This window comes from Macaca nemestrina, chromosome 4 (assembly GCF_043159975.1).
Source record: "Macaca nemestrina isolate mMacNem1 chromosome 4, mMacNem.hap1, whole genome shotgun sequence".
In the NCBI taxonomy this organism is placed as follows: Eukaryota; Metazoa; Chordata; class Mammalia; order Primates; family Cercopithecidae; genus Macaca; species Macaca nemestrina.
In genome coordinates this window covers 45,562,186-45,582,169 of record NC_092128.1, presented here as the reverse complement: position 1 = coordinate 45,582,169, position 19,984 = coordinate 45,562,186, and the positions used below count along the sequence as shown (strand labels likewise).

The following is a 19,984-nucleotide window of genomic DNA, read 5'->3' as shown; positions in this document are numbered from 1 at the left end:
CCTGTTGAATTGATCCCTTTACCATTATGTAATGGCCTTCTTTGTCTCTTTTGATCTTTGATGGTTTAAAGTCTGTTATATCAGAGACTAGTACTGCAACCCTTGCTTTTTTTTGTTCTCCATTTGCTTGGTAAATCTTCCTCCATCCCTTTATTTTGAGCCTATGTATGTCTCTGCGTGTGAAATGGGTCTCCTGAATACAGCAAACTGATGGGTCTTGACTCTTTATCCAGTTTGCCAGTCTGTGTCTTTTAATTGGAGCATTTAGTCCATTTACATTTAAGGTTAATATTGTTATGTGTGAACTTGATCCTGCCATTATGATATTAACTGGTTATTTTGCTTGTTAGTTGATGCAGTTTCTTCCTAGCCTCGATGATCTTTACATTTTGGCATGTTTTTGCAATGGCTGGTACCAGTTGTTCCTTTCCATGTTTAGTGCTTCCTTCAGGGTCTCTTGTAAGGCAGGCCTAGTGGTGACAAAATCTCTAAGCATTTGCTTATCTGTAAAGGATTTTATTTCTCCTTCACTTATGAAACTTAGTTTGGCTGGATATGAAATTCTGGGTTGAAAATTCTTTTCTTTAAGAATGTTGAATATTGGCCCCCACTCTCTTATGGCTTGGGGAGTTTCTGCTGAGAGGTCTGCTGTTAGTCTGATGGGCTTCCCTTTGTGGGTAACCCGACCTTTCTCTCTGGCTGCCCTTAAGATTTTTTCCTTCATTTCAACTTTGGTGAATCTGGCAATTATGTGTCTTGGAGTTGCTCTTCTCGAGGAGTATCTTTGTGGCGTTCTCTGTATTTCCTGGATTTGAATGTAGGCCTGCCCTACTAGCTTGGGGAAGTTCTCCTGGATGATATCCTGAAGAGTGTTTTCCAACTTGGTTCCATTTTCCCCCTCACTTTCAGGCACCCCAATCAGACGTAGATTTGGTCTTTTTACATAATCCCATACTTCTTGCAGGCTTTGTTCATTTCTTTTTCTTCTTTTTTCTTTTGGTTTCTCTTCTCGCTTCATTTCATTCATTTGATCCTCAATAGCTGATACTCTTTCTTCCAGTTGATTGAATCGGTTACTGAAGCTTGTGCATTTGTCACGTATTTCTCGTGTCATGGTTTTCATCTCTTTCATTTCGTTTATGACCTTCTCTGCATTAATTACTCTAGCCATCAATTCTTCCACTTTTTTTCAAGATTTTTAGTTTCTTTGCGCTGGGTACGTAATTCCTCCTTTAGCTCTGAGAAGTTTGATGGACTGAAGCCTTCTTCTCTCATCTCGTCAAAGTCATTCTCCATCAACTTTGATCCATTGCTGGCGATGAGCTGCGCTCCTTTGCCGGGGGAGATGCGCTCTTATTTTTTGAATTTCCAGCTTTTCTGCCCTGCTTTTTCCCCATCTTTGTGGTTTTATCTGCCTCTGGTCTTTGATGATGATGGTGACGAACTGATGGGGTTTTGGTGTAGGTGTCCTTCCTGTTTGATAGTTTTCCTTCTAACAGTCAGGACCCTCAGCTGTAGGTCTGTTGGAGATTGCTTGAGGTCCACTCCAGACCCTGTTTGCCTGGGTGTCAGCATCAGAGGCTGCAGAAGATAGAATATTTCTGAACAGCGAGTGTACCTGTCTGATTCTTGCTTTGGAGGCTTCCTCTCAGGGGTGTACTCCACCCTGTGAGGTGTGGGGTGTCAGACCGCCCCTAGTGGGGGATTTATCCCAGTTAGGCTACTCAGGGGTCAGGGACCCACTTGAGCAGGCAGTCTGTCCCTTCTCAGATCTCAACCTCCATGTTGGGAGATCCACTGCTCTCTTCAAAGCTGTCAGACAGAGTTGTTTGCACCTGCAGAGGTTTCTGCTGCTTTTGTTGTTGTTTATCTATGCCCTGTCCCCAGAGGTGGAGTCTACAGAGACAGGCAGGTTTCCTTGAGCTGCTGTGAGCTCCACCCATTTCGAGCTTCCCAGTGGCTTTGTTTACCTACTTAAGCCTCAGCAATGGCGGGTGCCCCTCCCCCAGCCTCACTGCTGCCTTGCCGCGAGATGGCAGACTGCTGTGCTAGCAATGAGGGAGGCTCCGTGGGCGTGGGACCCTCCCGGCCAGGTGTCGGATATAATCTCCTGGTGTGCCTGTTTGCTTAAAGCGCAGTATTGGGGTGGGAGTTACCCGATTTTCCAGGTGTTGTGTGTCTCAGTTCCCCTGGCTAGGAAAAGGGATTCCCTTTCCCCTTGCGCTTCCCAGGTGAGGCGATGCCTCTCCCTGCTTCAGCTCTTGCTGGTCGGGCTGCAGCAGCTGACCAGCACTGATTGTCCGGCACTCCCTAGTGAGATGAACCCAGTACCTCAGTTGAAAATGCAGAAATCACCGGTCTTCTGTGTTGCTCGCGCTGGGAGTTGGAGACTGGAGCTGTTCCTATTCGGCCATCCTCAGGATCCTTTCTCTTATGTGTTCTGTGATATATCCTTTTCTTAAAGTAGGCATATATCATTTAGACTAATAATAAAAATTAAGATCTTTCTGGTGCCACGAGCACACAATGGGGAAAGGACAATCTCTTCAACAAATGGTGCTGAAAAAACTGAATATCCACATACAGAAGAATGAAAATAGACCCTTATCTCACCCTTATCCAAGAATCAACACAAAAATGGATTATAGACTTAAACACAAGGCCTAAAAACTATAAAACTACTAGAGCAAAACAGAAGGGAAATGCTCCATGACATTGGACTGCAATGATGTTTGGATATGACCCCAAAAAGCACAGGCAATAAAAGTAAAAATAGGTAAATGGTATTTCATTAAACTAAAAGGCTTTTCCACAGCAAAAACAAAAAACAAAAAACAAAAAAACCACACAATTGATAAAGTCAAGAGATGACCCACGGATTGGGAGAAAATATTTACAAATCATACATCAGTAAAGAGACTAATAAGCAAAATGTACAAGGAACTTAAACTACTCTATAACAAGAAAACAAATAACCCTATCTAAAAATGGGCAAAGAACTTTGTTATAGTTTGGCAGTTTCCCCACCCAAATCTCATCATGAGTTGTAGTTCCCATAATTCCCATGTGTTGTTGGAGGGATCCAGTGGGAGATAATTGAATCATGGGGGCAGTTTTCCCCCATACTGTTCTCGTGATAGTGAATAAGTCTCACAAAATCTCATGGTTTTATGAGGGGACACTGTTTTTGCTTGGTTGTTACCTCTTTCTTGCCTGCTGACATGTAAGACGTGCTTTTTCTCTTCCTTCACCTTCTGTCATGATTGTGAGGCCTCCCCAGCCACATGGAACTGTGAGCCCATTAAACTTCTTTTTCTTTATTAATTACCCTGTCTTGGGTATGTCTTTATTAGCAGCATGAGAACAGACTAATACAGACTTGAGTAAACATTTCTCATAAAAAGACATACGAATGGCCAACAGATACATGAGAAAATACTCAACATCTCTAATCATCAGAAAAATGCAAATTAAGTTACAATGAGATATCACTTGACATCTGTTAGTATGGCTATTATTAAAAGATGAAAAATAACAAGTGCTGGAGAGGACGTGAAAGAAAAATAATCCTTATTCCCAGTAGTGGCATTGTAAATTAATACAGCCATTGTGGAAAACAGTATGGAGGTTCCTCAAAAGACTAAAAATAGAATTACCATATGATCCAATAATCTTACTACAGGGTATATAGTCAAAGGAATTGAAATAAGTATGTCAAAGAGATGACTGTACTCTCATGTTCATTGAAGCATTATTCACAGTAGCCAAGATATGGAAACGACCTAAGTGTCCAACACAGAAGAATGGATTTTTAAAATGTGGTATGTGTATACATATATATCCATATGAAATACTAACACAATACACTATACTATTATAGGATAGTATACTATAATACTAATAGTATATAGAATGCTATTCAGTCTTTAAAAAAATAAAATTTTGTTCATTTCTGACAACATGGATAAATCTAGAAGCCATTATAAGTAAAGTAAGCCAGGCACAGAGAGACAAATACAGTATGAACCCATGTGGAATCTAAAAAGTCAAATTCATAGAGGTTAAGTAGAATGGTGGCTACGAAAGGTTGCAGTTGGTATGGCTGGAGAAAGGGGAGATATTAGTTAACAGGTACAAGTTTCAGTTAGGTAAGAGGAGTAAGTTCTGGTGTCCCATTGCACAGCACAGTGACAATAGTTAATATTAAATGATGTATTGTATATTTCAAAATAGCTAAAAGGGAGGATTTTAAATGATCTCACCACAAAGAAATTATATTTGAGGTGATGAATATGCTAATTAGCTTGACTCATTCCACAACATATACATGTACAGAAACATCATATTGTACCCTATAAATATATACAATTATTATTTATCAATTTAAAACAAAATAAAACTTTAAAAATTAAGACCTTTCTAAATTGGTTTGTTTGCTCATTGTATAATAACCTGAAAAATGTTTTAATTAACATATAAATTTTGTTACCATATAAAATAATAAAAAAGCTTTGAACAATATTTACTATTTTGTTTTGCAGTTTCATGTATTCCTGAGACAGGTATGAGAGTACTATTTATAAGTAAGAACAAAGACAATTCTAGAGCCAAATATATATATAGTTCTTCAATTATTCATTATTTTGAATTTTCTATTAATATCCCCTGGTTAGAGACGTGAATACTTATGTTTGCTTAAATGTTTCATTTTTTTTTCAAAGCATTTAATGAAGACCAAAAAGTCATTAGGAAATAATAAAACACGTAAATAGTACCAGAAAGGCAAATATCATAATTTCACCCTGGATCTAAGTATTTCTGTGTTATGTCATCTCCCTGCCTCAAGATTGTGAGCATTATGAAATAAAATTTTTTCTCATTCCTGTTTGTATCCCTGAAGTTCCTACTCAGAGCCTTGGTTCTATAAGTACTCATTCAACATTTGTTGAAAAGAATTGAATTAAAACTCCCTGCGTTGTGAATTACCAGCTTTAAAAATGTATACGATTAAGTAATCTGAAACATTTAAAGTGAAAGCTCACTGAAGCCACGGAGACTCTAAAATCTCACTATATACAGTCCTCGCTGGGTATATGTAAGTGATTTGTTCTAGGACTCCCACATATGCCAAACTCCAGTTATGCACAAGCCTCATAGTCGCCCTCAGAACCCATACATACAAAAAATCAACCCTCCGTAAATATGGATTTCGCATTCCAGAAATACTGTATTTTTAATCTGCATTTGGTTGAAGAAAAATCACTTATACATGGACCTCTGCAGTCCTGACCCATGTTGTGCAAGGGCCAACTTTATATCCATATTGTTATTACAAAATTTATGCATGCTGTGTTTCCAATCTAAACCAATTGCATGATAGAAATAGGCTTTCCCCAAACAACCTATTCAGAACATATGTCAATTTCAAAAATAACAACATTTTGGAAACCTGTGCAGTTAGACTCAACAACATACAAGAGATTAGCCGATCCAGAAGGAACCCACATCCACTTACAAACCTTTAACACAAATCAGCAGCAAAAAGGGCTGAGAAAAAAAAGAAGAAAAAAAAAAACTGTAGCTAATAACACAGTGGATCTAATGCAGATAAACTGGAATTACAGTTTCTGAAATATCACTGCAAAGTTTTGCTTCTCAACTGAGGTTGACTCTCTCTATTAGGGTAACCTCATGGGAGATGTTATTACATCACCTTCTACGCGTGATCTGCACAGGGTTGTTAAAGACCTTTAAATCTAATGTGCACTGACCTCTTGAACATTTGCGCTCACTGACGGTTTCCAATTTCTTCTATGTCAAATGGTGACCTTAATATTCTATTTCATGGATATAACTACTAGAATTGAGCTGACATGATAAATGACTATTCTTGCAACCCCTGGTCATAGTTTTTATTTTTCACAGATTCAGTTGATAGTTTGGTCTTTTCTTCTCCTTTTTAATGATGATTTCATTGTTAATTTGCATGACCCTAAGGAAAAAAAAAAGAAAGAAATACTCAAATAATTTAATTAGCAAAAATAACCTCTGTATTTCATGATTTAATACTATTGATCAATTTCTTTGATTTTTTAAAATTAATTCAGGAATAGTGTGTGCAACTGCATCTGCTCATGATATCTAAAATTCCATCATCTTCCATATTTGAAAATTGTATCATTTACCCTTTCCTACTCAGTCCTACAGTTCTCATACTTGCCTCCAAATATTTTTAAATGCTTTTATGGCTTAGATTACTACCAGAATTTTTTCCTCTAGGCCTCTCACCATAGGTTAGTTTCAACGGTGCATCTTTCTTATTGAAGTTTTTCTTCCCACTACTTGATACTAAGCCTGAACCCAATGTTTTCTCTCCAGGTCCTGCTATCCTCAAAGTGTCTGTCATTGGTTATTATCAGGGGCAAAATAGCTTTTTTCCTAGCTTATTACAGTAAAAAATAGAGACTCAATTAGTTATGTCCGCATAAGTTATCTTTATTTCCTGAAAGATTATTTTTTATTTTCCAAGATTTTAGCAACCCTAATTAACATTTGATGTTTAGTCTAGCTGTCAGCTTACTGAATTTGTAGCTCTATGTTTGCCTAAATAAATTTGATATGCAGCTACAAGATAGATGAGAGTTTTTAATGTTACCATCTTTCTATTATTTAAAAACAAAAAGGCTAAATGTTACAGTCAAAAACTAAGCTATATCCTAAATTATTAATCTGTTTCCATTTAGATATCATCCAGAGAACATTTTATAATATGAAACAAATAGTCTGTTGTGTGATCATTAAATTTTACTGAAAGAGTTAAAGTATTTTCTAAGTGTCTTTTAAGTGTCTATGCCCTGTACACATCAAAAAATAGCTTATTTAGCTTGATAAACATAGTCAAATACATATTTAAGCTATTTTGAAAATAATGGAAAAATCTTATTAATAGCTGTTGTCTCTTGTGGGGTATGGTGAATAATAATTTAGGGCAGGTGAGAGCAAAGCAATTTAACATTTCCCTTGTTGGTTCCTTTGACCTACTAGTTTGGAGGTCTCTGCAACACCCTTGAGCTTTTTCCACAGGATAAAGCGATAGTTGCTAAGAGTTTGCCAAAACGTTCCCTATTTCACTGTTAGGTTCTACTTGTATCTTTTTTAGGTATTTATTTTTAATATATTCCTGTCGCCAAGAAGAAAAAAATTATATGCACACATGCACACACACACATACTAGTTTCTTTAGACATCAACTACCTCTAGATTGAAGTTAGTATTGCTCAGAGGAATGATGCTCTCGAAGACAATCTTGTGTAATAATTCATGTGTTTGATGAAAGAAGTATAGTTGACACTTGAACAACATGGATTTGAACTGCATGGGTCCACTTATATGTGGACTTTTTACAATAAAAGTTATACCAAGTGTGCCTGCCTCTCCTTCCCCCACTTCTGCCTCCTGCACCTCTTCCACCCTGACACAGCAAGATCAAACCCTTCTCTTCCTCTACTTCCTCAGCCAACTCAACATGAAAATGATGTTTGTTTATGGTCCATTTTCACTTAATGAGTAGTAAATATATTTTCTCTTTTTTTGTAATTTTCTTAATAATATTTTCTTTTCTCTGGTTTACTTTATTATAAGAACACAGTATAGGCCAGGCACAATGACTCATGCCTGTATTCCAGCACGTTTGGAGGCCTAGGCAGGTGAATCTCTTAGGCCCAGAAGTTTGAGAGCAGCCTGGGCAACATGGTGAAACCCTGTCTCTACAAAAAATAAAAATTAACTGGGCATTGTGGTGTGCGCTTATAGTCCTAGCTACTTGGGAGCCTGAGGTGGGAGGATCACTTTAGCCCAGCAGGTCCAGGCTGCAGTAAGCCATGATTGTGCCACTGCACTCATGGCACCTTTGTTGAGACTGTCTCAAAAAAATAAAAAAATAAAATAAAAAAGAACACAGTATATAATACATATAACATACAAAATATATGTTAATTGGTTAATGTTATCGGTAAGTCTTCTGGTCAATAGTAATCTATTAGTAGTTAAGTTTTGGGAGAGTCAAAAGCTATATGCTGTTTTTTTGACTGCATAGAGGATCAGAGCCCTTAACCCTCGAGTTGTTCAATGTTATGATGGTTAATACTGAGTGTCAACTTGATTGGATTGAATGATGCAAATTGTTCCTGGGTGTATCATGAGGGTGTTGTCAGAGGAGATTAACATTTGAGTCAGTAGACTGGGAAAGGGAGACCCACCCTCAATCTGGATGGGCACAATCTAATCAGCTGCCTGCACAGACAGAATAAGAAGCAGGCAGAAGAATGTGGAGAGATTAGACTGGCTTAGTCTCTGAGCCTACATCTTTCTCCCAAACCGGATGCTTCCTGCCCTTCAACATCGTTCTTTAAGTTCTTCAGCTTTGGGACTTGGAATGGCTTCCTCGGTTTTCAGCTTGCAGATAGCCTATTGTGGGACCTCATGTTGTGATTGTGTGAGTTAATACTCCTTAATAAACTTCCCTTTATATCTATCCTATTAATTCTGTCCCACTAGAGAGCCCTGACTAATACAAAGGTCAATTGTACATGTTGCCTCTATTTTAAATTGTATAATTACTCATTGGCTTTGACTCACCAATGTGGTCACTTCCACTATCATGGTCATTTCCATCTTCAACCACTCTCAGTATTACTAGGCCAAGAGAATAGACTCATATAAATACATTTTAAAGAAAATTAAATAAATTTCTACAGCAAATAATTAACTGGAGTAGACAACTCGATTTCACTTAGAATGTATCTAAATCTTTTTATGCTCTTGGTTTGTGGTTGACTGTGTATTTTCACGGCTCAGAGCCAAAACCAAACCAAAGCATGATCTGGTAAAGAGGTTCTTAGCGCTGTGAGTCAGCCAGCCTGGGTTACAGTTTTAGCTGTATCATTACCTAACTGTGAATTTAGATAATCCCTGAAATTTCCTGGCTCTCAGTTTCCTTATCTGTAGTGTGAAGTGTTTGGACTGGGTTATCTGAGATTTCCTGAAAGCTCTGTGATTGAAAAAATTCTAAACAGAATTGAGAAAAAGTGGTCTGACTTCAGTAAATTTCCATTCCCAATTTTGCCTTATTCCCTTCTGAGGTGCTAGGTACATTTATACTGCGCAAGACCTATGTGACATGTTACTTACTGCCTGACTCCTGACAAGTTTGCGCTGGTGACCTCTGAGCCTAGGCGATATCTGCTTTTCCTTGAAATAATTCAGACCACCAATAAATGCAGCCCGAGATTAAAGTAATATCCAAATACCTAATCTTTCTTATTATAATCTCCTTCTTGGTCTCCTTCAGTAACTCAAGTGTTCTGCAATAATATTGGCAGAAATTCACCATTTTCAATGATACTTTAAATTAGTATAATTTTTATAAAAAGTAACTTTATAATAAGAAACAGGAGGATTTCCAATTTTTTCATAATCTTTAACCCAGAAATTCAACTTCGTGTTTACAAGTATCAGGAGAGGTGCATAAATACATGAATACAGTGCTATTCCTCAACAAGCAAGGGTAGGAATTGAAAACAACAGAATTATCCAAAATATGATATATGTTAAACAGTTATGACAGACTCTTACTGTCTTAGTGTGTCAGGGCTGCTAAGAAAAAATGTCATAAACTGGGTGGCTTATAAACAACATAAATTTATTTCTCACAGTTCTGGAGGCTAGGAAGGCCAGGATCAAAGCATCAACAGATTTCACATCTGGTGAGGGCCTGTTTCCTGGTTCATAGACGGCACCTTCACCCTGTGTCCTAAAATGGTGAAAGAGGCAAACTCCCTCAGTCCTTTTATATATATATAAAGGCTCTAATCCTACTTATGAGGGCTCCACTCTCATGACCTGATCATTCCCCAAAAGGCCCCACCTCCTAATACCATTGCCTTGAGGGTTAGCATTTCAACATATAAATTTTGCGGGAACACAGACATTCAAACCATAGCTCTGGGCTAAGATAGGATTTATTTTTCTATTCTTGGATGGTTTGTCTAAGGCATTATCTCTTGATATTTGGTACAACACAGCAGTGAAAATGTGAGGAGCTTTTGTGTTTGTATTTGTTTTTGTTTATGTTTTTGTTTGGAAGTTAGTTTTCTTGTTTTTGTGGGTATATTTTTTTTGTGTAGCTAGATTTGTTAATGCAAGCTTTTTATTTTGTGATAAGTGTAGATTCATCTGTACTTAAAAGAAATCATACAAAAAGATACTATGTACTCAGTTTCCCCAGGGGTAACATCTTGCAAACTACAGTACAATATCACAACCAGGATATTGACATGGAGACAATCAAGACAGAAAACATTTCTATCATTGCAAGGTTCCCTCATGTTTCTCTTTTATAGCCATACCGACTTCACTCTGATACCACAAGCTCCTTAATACCTGACAACCACAAACCTTTTTTTTCATTTCCACACTTTTGTCATTTCAAGATTGTTATATAAACGGATTCATGTAGTATATAAATTAAGGGGACTGGCTTTTTCACTCAATGTACTGCTCTGGAAATTTTTCCATGTTGTTGTATGTATGATGTGTTCCTTTCTTTTTCTTCTTTTTTTTTTTTTTAAAGCAGAGTCTCGCTCTGTCACCCAGGCTGGAGTACAGTGGTGCCATCTTGGCTCACTGCAACCTCCGACTCCTAGGGTCAGGCCATTCTCCTGCTTTAGCTTCCCAAGTAGCTGGGACTACAGGTGCCCGCCACCACGCCTGGCTAATTTTGTTTTCATATTTTTAGTAGAGACTGGGTTTCACCGTGTTAGCTGGGATGGTCTCGATCTCCTGACCTTGTGATTCACCCACCTCTGCCTCCCAAAGCGTTGGGATTACAGGTGTGAACCACCGCCTCTGACCCCATCATATGTTCCTTTGTATTGCTGAGTAGTATCCCACGATATGAATGTACCCTGGTTTAACTGTTGAAGGATATCTGGGTGGTTTCCAGTTTGGGGCTATTATGAACAAAACTACTATAAACATTCATTTACAGGTTGTTGTGTGACTACAGACTTTCATTAATCTGGGGTTAATGCTCACGAGTGCAATTATTGGGTCAATATGTTAGTTGTATATTCAGATTTTCTTTAAGGAATTGCCAAACTATTTTCCAGAGTAACTATCATTTTATATTTCAACCAGCAATATAGATGTTACCTGGTTTCTACACATCCCCGCAAGTATTTACTACTGTCACTATTCTTTGTTTTATCTGTTCTGATGTGTAGGTAGTGATATCTCATTCTGGTTTTAATTTGCATTTTTCTTATAGCTGATAATGCTAAATGTATTTTCATATGCTTATTTGCAATCTGAATGTTCTCTTGGATAAATATTTCTTCATGGAATTTGCCCATTTTTCTAATTGGATTTCTTTACCATTGACTTTTTAAAGTTCTCTATTCTAGATATAAATTCTTTGCAGAATATGTATGTGGCTTTAAAATATTCTCGTCCACCTGTAACTTGTCATTCTGTTCTTTTAACAGGTTCTTTTGCAGAGTAAACATTTTTATTTAATGAAACCAAATTTATCAGTTTTTTCTTTAATGATTGGTGCTTTTGGTGTCAGGTCTAAGAACTCACAGCCTAGCCATAGATCTCAAATATTTTTCTCACATTTTTTTTCCTCAAAATTGTATAGTGCTACAATTTACATTTGTCTGTAATCTATTTTGAATTAATTTTTGTATAAGCAAGTGAGATTTATGTTGCAGTTCATTTTTTTTACCTATGTATTTCCAATATATATTGTATTGTATAATAAGGAATTTGGCTAGCTTTTGTCCCTGGTTTCTGAAAGGTACTCTCTAAATATTTGGAATTTTCAGAATGATAAGAGTCTGCTATTCATGGTAGGCCCTAATAGTTTATGCTAGTAAGGTGACTCGTGGGCTCCTGGATAGTTTCAGAATGAAAACTGATCATGCTGGAAATACCTGTCTGAATTAGGGAATTCAGGCTTTGAGTAATGTGACGCTAGTCTGTCCTTTCAAACTCCAAGGATGGAGGGGGACTGGATATTGAATTCAATCATGTGGTCAATGATTCAATCAATCATGAATCAATTGATTCATCAATCAATTCTTGAGGAAAAACTCTAGACACCCAAAGCTCCACGAGCACCATGGTTGGTGGTACACATCCATGTGCCAGGAGGAGTGACGTCCCAAGGGCACTGAAGTTTCACATATGAGACTCTCCTAGACCTTGCCCTATTTGTCTCTTCATTTGACTTGTCCTGAATTATATCCTTTAGAATAAAACTCTAATAAAAAAATGCACTTTTCTGAGTTCTGCGATTTGTTCTAGCAAAGTACCAAACCTGAGGAGTTAATGGGAACCCCGGAATGGATTTGTAGCCAGTTGGTCAGAATTGCAGGTAGCCTAGAAGCCCTGGATTTTGTTGCTGATGTCTGAAGTAAGGGGAGTTTTGTGGAGGACTGTGACATTATCTCTTTGATTTGACCTACATTTGGGTAGTGTCAGGATTGCATTGCAAATTGCTATGGCACCATTTTTTGAAAAAAGTATCTTCATTGAATAGCTTTTGCACTTTTGTCAAAAATAAGTTGAGCATATTTGTATAGGTCTAGTTTTGGATTCTCTGTTCCATTGCATTGATTCATGTGTTTCTTCCTTCACCAATACCACACAATCTTGTTTGCTATAGCGATATAATAAGTCTTGAAATACTCCCACTGTATTCTATTTTTCAAAATTGCTTTAGCTAATTCATTTGCCATTCCATAATAATTTTAGAATAATCTTGTCTATATTTACACACAAAAAAATCTTGCTGGGATTTTTATAAGAATTACATTAAACATAAATATCAATTTGGGGAGAATTGACATCATTACGGTGTGGAGTCTTGCAATCCATAAACATATATAGCTCCCATTTATTTATATCTTTACTTAATTTTTTCATCAGTGTTGTATGGTTTTCAGCATACAGTCCTAAATATGTTTTGTTAGTTTTATACCTATTGCATTTTTTGACTAACTGTAAGTGGCATTATGTTTTAAATTTTGGTGTTCACATGTTCATTGCAAGTAGTAAAAATATAATTGATTTTTGTATGCTATCTTACATCCTTTGCTGAACTTGCTGAACTCAGGATTTTGTTGTTTTGTTTTTGTTTTTATGAATTGTTTACTAGTAATTTTCTAGATTCCTTGGGATTTTCTACATGATTTTAATTATGTCACCTGAAAATAGGAACTATTTTATATCTTCCTTTCTAATCTGTGCACCTTTCATTTCCTTTTCTTGCCATAAGGCACAGAAATTCCACCACTATGTTGAATAATAGTAATGGGAGAGGACATCCTTGCTTCGTTGTCTACCTTTGGGGGAAAGAGTCTTTCACCATTAAATACAATGTTAGCTGCAGGTTTTTCGTAGATGCTCTTTATCAAGTTGAAGAAGTTCTCCTCTAGTTCTAATTTCCTGAGAGTTTTTATCCAGAATGGATGTTGGCTTTGGTCAAATGGTTTTTCTGCATGTGTTGATATGGTTACAGTAGTTTTCTTCTTTTAGTTTCTTAACATGGATTACATTGATTAATGTTTTAATGTTAAACCAGTTTTGCATCCCCCCAATAAACTCCTCTTGGTCATGGTTATCATTTTTAGACATTGCTAAATCCTATTTGCTAGTGTTTCTTGAGCATTTTTACTTGTGTATCTTTTGAGATATATTGGCCTATAATTTCTTTTAATGTACTATGTTTGGTTTGATGTCAGGGTAATTCTAACTTCTCGAAATGAATTGGGAATTGTTTCTTCCTCCTCTGTTTTCTGGAATAAATTGTACATGGTTGTTACTAATACTTTAAAGCTTAGAAAAAGTCTCTAGTCTGGAGAACTCCAATCTGGGCTTGGAGATTTCTTTCAAGAGAGTATTTTAATTACACATTCAATTTCCTTAATATTTACAGTGTTATTCAAATTATCTATTTCAAATTGAATGAACTGTGGTAGCTTATGATTTTTGAAGAATTAGTCATTGTGTCTAAATTGTCAAATCGATGTATGAAGAGTTGTTTTTGGTACTCTCTTATTAGCCTTTCAATGTCTGCAGTATCTGTAGTGATATTCCCTATTTCTTTTCTGATATTGGCATTTTCTGTCTTCTTCCTTTTTCACTCTTACAAGAGTTTTGTCAGTTGTATCAATCTTTTTAAATAGCAAGACTTTTTTATTTCATTGATATTCCCTGTTGTTTCTCTATTTTCAATGTCATTGATTTCTGCTCTTCATTTTATTCTTTACCATCTGTTTGGGGTTCATTTTGCTCTTGTTTTTCTCGAGTCTTCAGGTGAAAACTCAGTTCATTGGTTTGAAACTTTTTCCTTTTCTAATGAATGCATTTTGGGTCGTTTTTGTTTTATGTTGTTGTTGTTTTCTGTTTTCTTTTTCCTGCCTTCCTGTAGATTGTTTATACATTTTATTAGATTCCATTGTGATTCATATATAGTGTTTTTGGGGTGTGTATCTTTGTATAGGTTTTTTTTTTAGTGATTAGTGTAGGTATTGGTAGATATAGAGCTACATATAGATAAGTTATACATAATCACAGACTACTGGTGTCTTCATTTTATCAGACTGAGTGAAGTATAGAAATCTTACTTCCCTCTACATCTCTTTATGCTCTTTGTTTTGTAATATAATTGTATTATATATTTCCTCTCTATATTTAGAAACATACAATATAGTTTATTATAATTTTTGCTTCAACACTCAAACAATTTAGAAAGCCCAAGAGGAAAATGATAGTCTGTTGTGTTGACCAATATTTTTGCTTACAGTGTTTTTTTGCTTTTTCTGATGTTCCAAGTCTGCTTCTTCAGCACCAAATCTTGGATATATGAAGTAAAAATAAAACATGAAGAACTCACCACTTCGTCTTGACATGGGTCCCAAAGTCTCTAGCTGATTTGCCCTCTTTTCTCTACCTGTAAGAGTGTTTTGTTTATTTGATGTGTAATGTCCAGGATCTTTAGTTGTACTTAGCCCGAGAAAAAGGGAAAAGTACGTCTCCTTTTTCCTCCCAGAAGCTGAATTCCTCTATTTAGATTTTAAACAACTATTATAATTGTGTTAATAGTGCTAGTATAACTATTTAGGTGATAGGTGGTAAACAGCATAAAGTCTAGACTCAAATTAGGTCCAGATGTCAAATATGCTACTTGATTGACTATCAGAATTAATCTTGGGTTAGTTTCTTAAGCTTTCTACCTCAATTGTATAATGTAAAGAAAATGATAATTTTAGGATCTACAACATAGGATTAGTGTGAGGATCTTGAATGCAAATTCTTAGAAAATAGGCTGGATATAGGAAGTGCCCAGTAAATTTTACTATTATTTTAGCTATTCTTACAATTATTAATTTAATGAAGTTCATTTATTGCATATTATATGATCAATTTTTATAAGTGTAACATTTTTGCTTAGGAAGAAAATTGTGCTTTCTGATTGTTGGATCCATGGTTCTGTGTATGTCTATTGCATTATACTTGTTAATTTTGTTGCTGAAATCTGTTTCATTATTTTATTCTGTTAATTTAATGGTTATAGACGGAAACATGTTAAATTTTCCCATTATACTAGTGATTTGCTTTTTGTAATTATTTTAATTTTTATTTATACATTTTACAACTATGTTACTCTATGAACAGTACAAAACAGTTTAAAATTATGCATTGGCTATGTTTCCCCTAATATAACTTTTTGCCTTAAAGCAGTTCACTACCACCTCTCCACTGAAAATGACTGGTATAGTTTTGTATCCTCTTTTTCACTTAGATTTTTAGATATATAACATAAACAGTTTCTGGGAAGCATTATTTTAACAACTATGTCAATTTTCATTGTTCAGATTTACCATATTATTTGAAATTTCCCTATTGCTAAACATTAGTGTCATTCATATTTTTTATATATTTTATTATATATCATGCTGCATATTTTATTATTACTTGTAAATGATATGGCTCAGAGGCCAAGAAAACTTTTCTCTAAAAAGACAAATAGGAAATATTGTAGACTTTATGGGCTACATGGTCTCTGTTGAAACTATCCAATTCTACCATTGTAGCATAAAAGCTGCAGGGGAAATTCATAAATGAGTGAGCATGACTATGTTAAAATAAAATGTTATTTATAGATCCAAGCAATGAGTCAGATTTTTCCCATAGGCTAAAGATTATGACTCCAGATACACCTGTCTACTAAGTCATCTAAACATAATTAAAACTAATTGTATAGTGCAATAAAATTTACATTCAAACTATATTAATATCAGTACATTCTTTGACACTATATTTTTCCCACAGTTATTGACTATTTGAATTCTTTATTCAATTTTATGTATAACATACTGATACAGTTTGGCTCTGTGTCCCTGCCCAAGTCTCATCTTGAATTGCAATCCCCACATATTAAGGGGAGGGAGACACCTGGATCATGGGGGCAGTTTACCCACGCTGTTCTCTGATAGTGAGTGAGTTCTCATGAGATGTGATGGTTTTGTAAGTGTTTGACAGTTCCTCTTTCACAAGCTCTCTCTCCTGCTGCCTTGCGAAGAAAGTACCTGCTTCCCCTTCCACCATGATTGTAAGTTTCCTGAGGCCTTCCCAGTCATATGGAACTGTGAGTCAATTAAACCTCTTTCCTTTCTAAATTACTCGGAAGTTATTTATAGCAGTGTGAAAGTGGACTAATACACATACATTTGGGTTATGTTTTTTGGTACACTCTGAAAAATCTGTCTTTTAATTGGCACATTTAGAGCAGTGATGTTCAAAGCAATTCTTGATGTAGTTTGATTAATATGTGTCACATTTTTTACTGTTTCCATTTGCTTCCCTTGTTCTTTGTTTCTGTTTTTGTCCTCTGCTTTTTTTCTGCTTCATGAGGCTTCAATTAAGCATTTTGTGATTCAATTTTTTCTTCTTTTTATCTATCAGTTATACTTTATTGTTTCAGTGGTTGCCCTAGAGTTTGCAATACATTTACAACTAACCCACGTTCACATTAAATATAACACTATACCTCTTAATAGGTAGTGTAAGTAGCTGTTAATAAAAAATAATTCTAATTCCTCCCTCCCATCCCTCATATCTTTGTTGTCCATCTATTTGACTTACATACAGGCATACATAAGCAGCACACACACATACACACACATATAAACACACACAAGACATATATATGGGCATACCTAAACACATACATTGTTGTTATTATTTCAAGAAAATTATCTGCCAGATCAATTAAGAATAAGAAAAATCAAATATTTTGTTTTACCTTCATTTATACCTTTTCTGATGCTCATTCTTTGTGTATATAGATCTGAGTTTTTTATCTATATCACTTTCCTTCTCTCTGAAGAACTTTAACCATTTTATAAGACACGTCTACTGGCAACAAAATCCCTCAATTTTTATTTGTCTGAGAAAGTCTTCATTTCTCTCTCACTTTGAAAAATAAAATTTCAGGGTACAAAATTCTGGGTTAATGAGTTTTTTTGCTCAGTGCTTTAAATATTTCACTCTACTCTCTTCTTCCTTGCATGGTTTCTGAGAAGTTGGATGTAATACCTACCTTTGTTCCTCTATAGGTAAAGTGTTTATTTCCTCTGGCTTTTTTTTTCAGGATTTTTTTTATGTTTGATTTTGTGTGGTTTGAAAATGGTATGTCTAGATGTTGTCTTTTTGGAATTTATCCTGCCTGGTGTTCTCTGAGTCTCCTAAATCTGTGGTTTCATGTCTGACATTAATTTGGAGAATATTTCAGTCAGTATTACTTCAAATATTTCTTCTGTTCCCGTCTCTCTTTCTTATCCTGCTGCTATTCCCATTATGCATATATGATATCTTTTAAAGTTGCCCTACAGCACTTGGCTATTCTGTTCTGGTTTTTTCAGTCTGTGTTCTCTTGCCTTTTCAGTTTTGAAGGTTGTTATAGATACATCCCCAAGTTCAGAGAGTCTCTCCTCAACTCTGTGCAATCATGCTACTAATAAGTCCATCAAAGGCATTCTTCATTTCTGTTACATGATTTTGATCTCTAGAATGTCTTCTTGGTGCTTTCTTAGAATTTCTTCTCCTTAATTACATTGCGCATCTGTTCTTGCATGCTGTCTACTTTATCCATTAGAGCCCTAGCATATTAATCATAGTTATTTTAAATTCCTGGTTGGACAATTTCAACATCCCTGACACAGATGGTTCTCATGCTTGCTCTATCTCACAAAAACCTGAGTTTTTTGTCCTTTAGTATATCTTGTATTTTTTGCATTTAGTTGTACATGATGTACCACATAAAAGGAACTGCTGTAAATAGGTCTTTAGTAATGTGGAGGCACATTGGGGCAGCGGGAATACCTATAGTTCTGTGATTGGGTCTCAGTCTTTAGTGAGCTTGTGCCTCTGGACTGTGAAAATCACAAGTGTTTTTCAATTCTTCTCTAACCTAGATGAAACAGAAAGGATACAATGGGTTGACATTGGGTATTTTTCTTTCCCCAGATCAGTTAGGAGCTGATAATACACCAGCATATTAGGTCCTGGTTAACTAGTTTCTCCTGAGGGTAGGCCTTGAAAAAAAAAAAAAAGAAAGAAAGGGAGGCAAAGAAAAGAAAAGAAAGAAAAAAGAAAAGAAAAGAAAAAAGAATACAGAGTGCTCTGGTGTGTTTCAAAATAGATCCTCATCTTGCTTAAAACATGAGGGGATGTTTCTCCAATATTTTCCTATGAGAACCTGATTGATATTCTGGTTGAGATAAAACTCATAAAATTGTAGGTTCTCCTCTGTGACTGGGTCCAGCGTAGTTTTTAATTCTCAGACTTTTCCACACTGAGCCTCCAGCAATTTGTCAATTCCAATTCAGATATTCCTACCGCAGCACTGGTTCCTGCTGGTCTCCACTCATGAGACTCTGCACCTGGAAGCCATGTCTCCCTATATTGGCCTGTCTGTCTCTCCAGTCTCATGGGCAGTAGTTTGCCCTGTGTACTTACCTCTCTTACAGATCCAAGAAGAGTGTTGATTTCTCAATCTGTTCAGCTTTTTACTGTTGTTAGGACAGTGTGGGAACTTAAGCTGCTTGCATACATTGGTGGAAAGCAGAAGTCCGTTTTATTCAATTTTGATAATTTATATAACATATTTTTCAAAAATCATGTATTATATTGCAATTTGAATTTATTAGCATAAGAGTACAAATATAGTTATTTGTTTTTAATTTTCTTCGTTGCTTTAAATTCTTCACTTTTAGTTAAAAGTGCTCTTGTATTTTCCTTGTGTGTTGAATGCAAGAAAAAGTTTTGAGCCAGGTCACACTGAAGCTCTAGAATATTGTTTTGAATTAATGTATATGATTTCTGTTTCAGAACAGTATTGTAAGGGAAGTTAAGATTACAGACCATCTGTCACAGATTGAAATCTTACTTGTGCCACTTCCAGTCTTTGTGACCGTGGGTGGTCATTAACTCTCCAACAGTCCCCTTTCCTCCTCTCAGATAGATATGATAAAATTTACCAGATAGTGTTGCAGTAAGGGTGAACACTGATATATAAAAGAACAGTTATAAAATTATAAAATAATAAGTGCATGAAGGCAATTAGTACAGTGTTTTCTAGGAGGTACTTCTGAATGTTATTTTTTAGCTACTTTAGAATACAATAAAGGACTATATTATAATGATGTTTATATTTTCAAATTTATTAATAAAATATTTTAGATTCTGTTTTCAGTGAATTTGTCTTGAATATTATATAATATGTAATTATTAATGTTAATTACTAAGGAAGTTCTTTGATAAAGTAATTTCTCAAAAAGAATGTAAGCCAAAGTAAATAAATTCATCATATTCACTTTATTAAGTGGATATTCATTTTCTTATGTGTCCTCTCTGT

At 35.6% G+C, this 19,984-nt stretch overlaps 1 long non-coding RNA gene across 4 annotated transcripts in view; it reads right to left on the bottom strand.

Moving 5' to 3' along the window:
• Positions 1-19,984, bottom strand: part of LOC105475254 (uncharacterized) — a 54,131-nt gene that overhangs the window by 26,471 nt on the left and 7,676 nt on the right. For all 4 annotated transcript variants that reach the window (XR_983227.3, XR_011621638.1, XR_011621639.1 and 1 more), the window contains one exon: positions 5,772-5,992. This is a non-coding gene — a long non-coding RNA (uncharacterized lncRNA). The remainder of the gene's footprint in view (positions 1-5,771; positions 5,993-19,984) is intronic.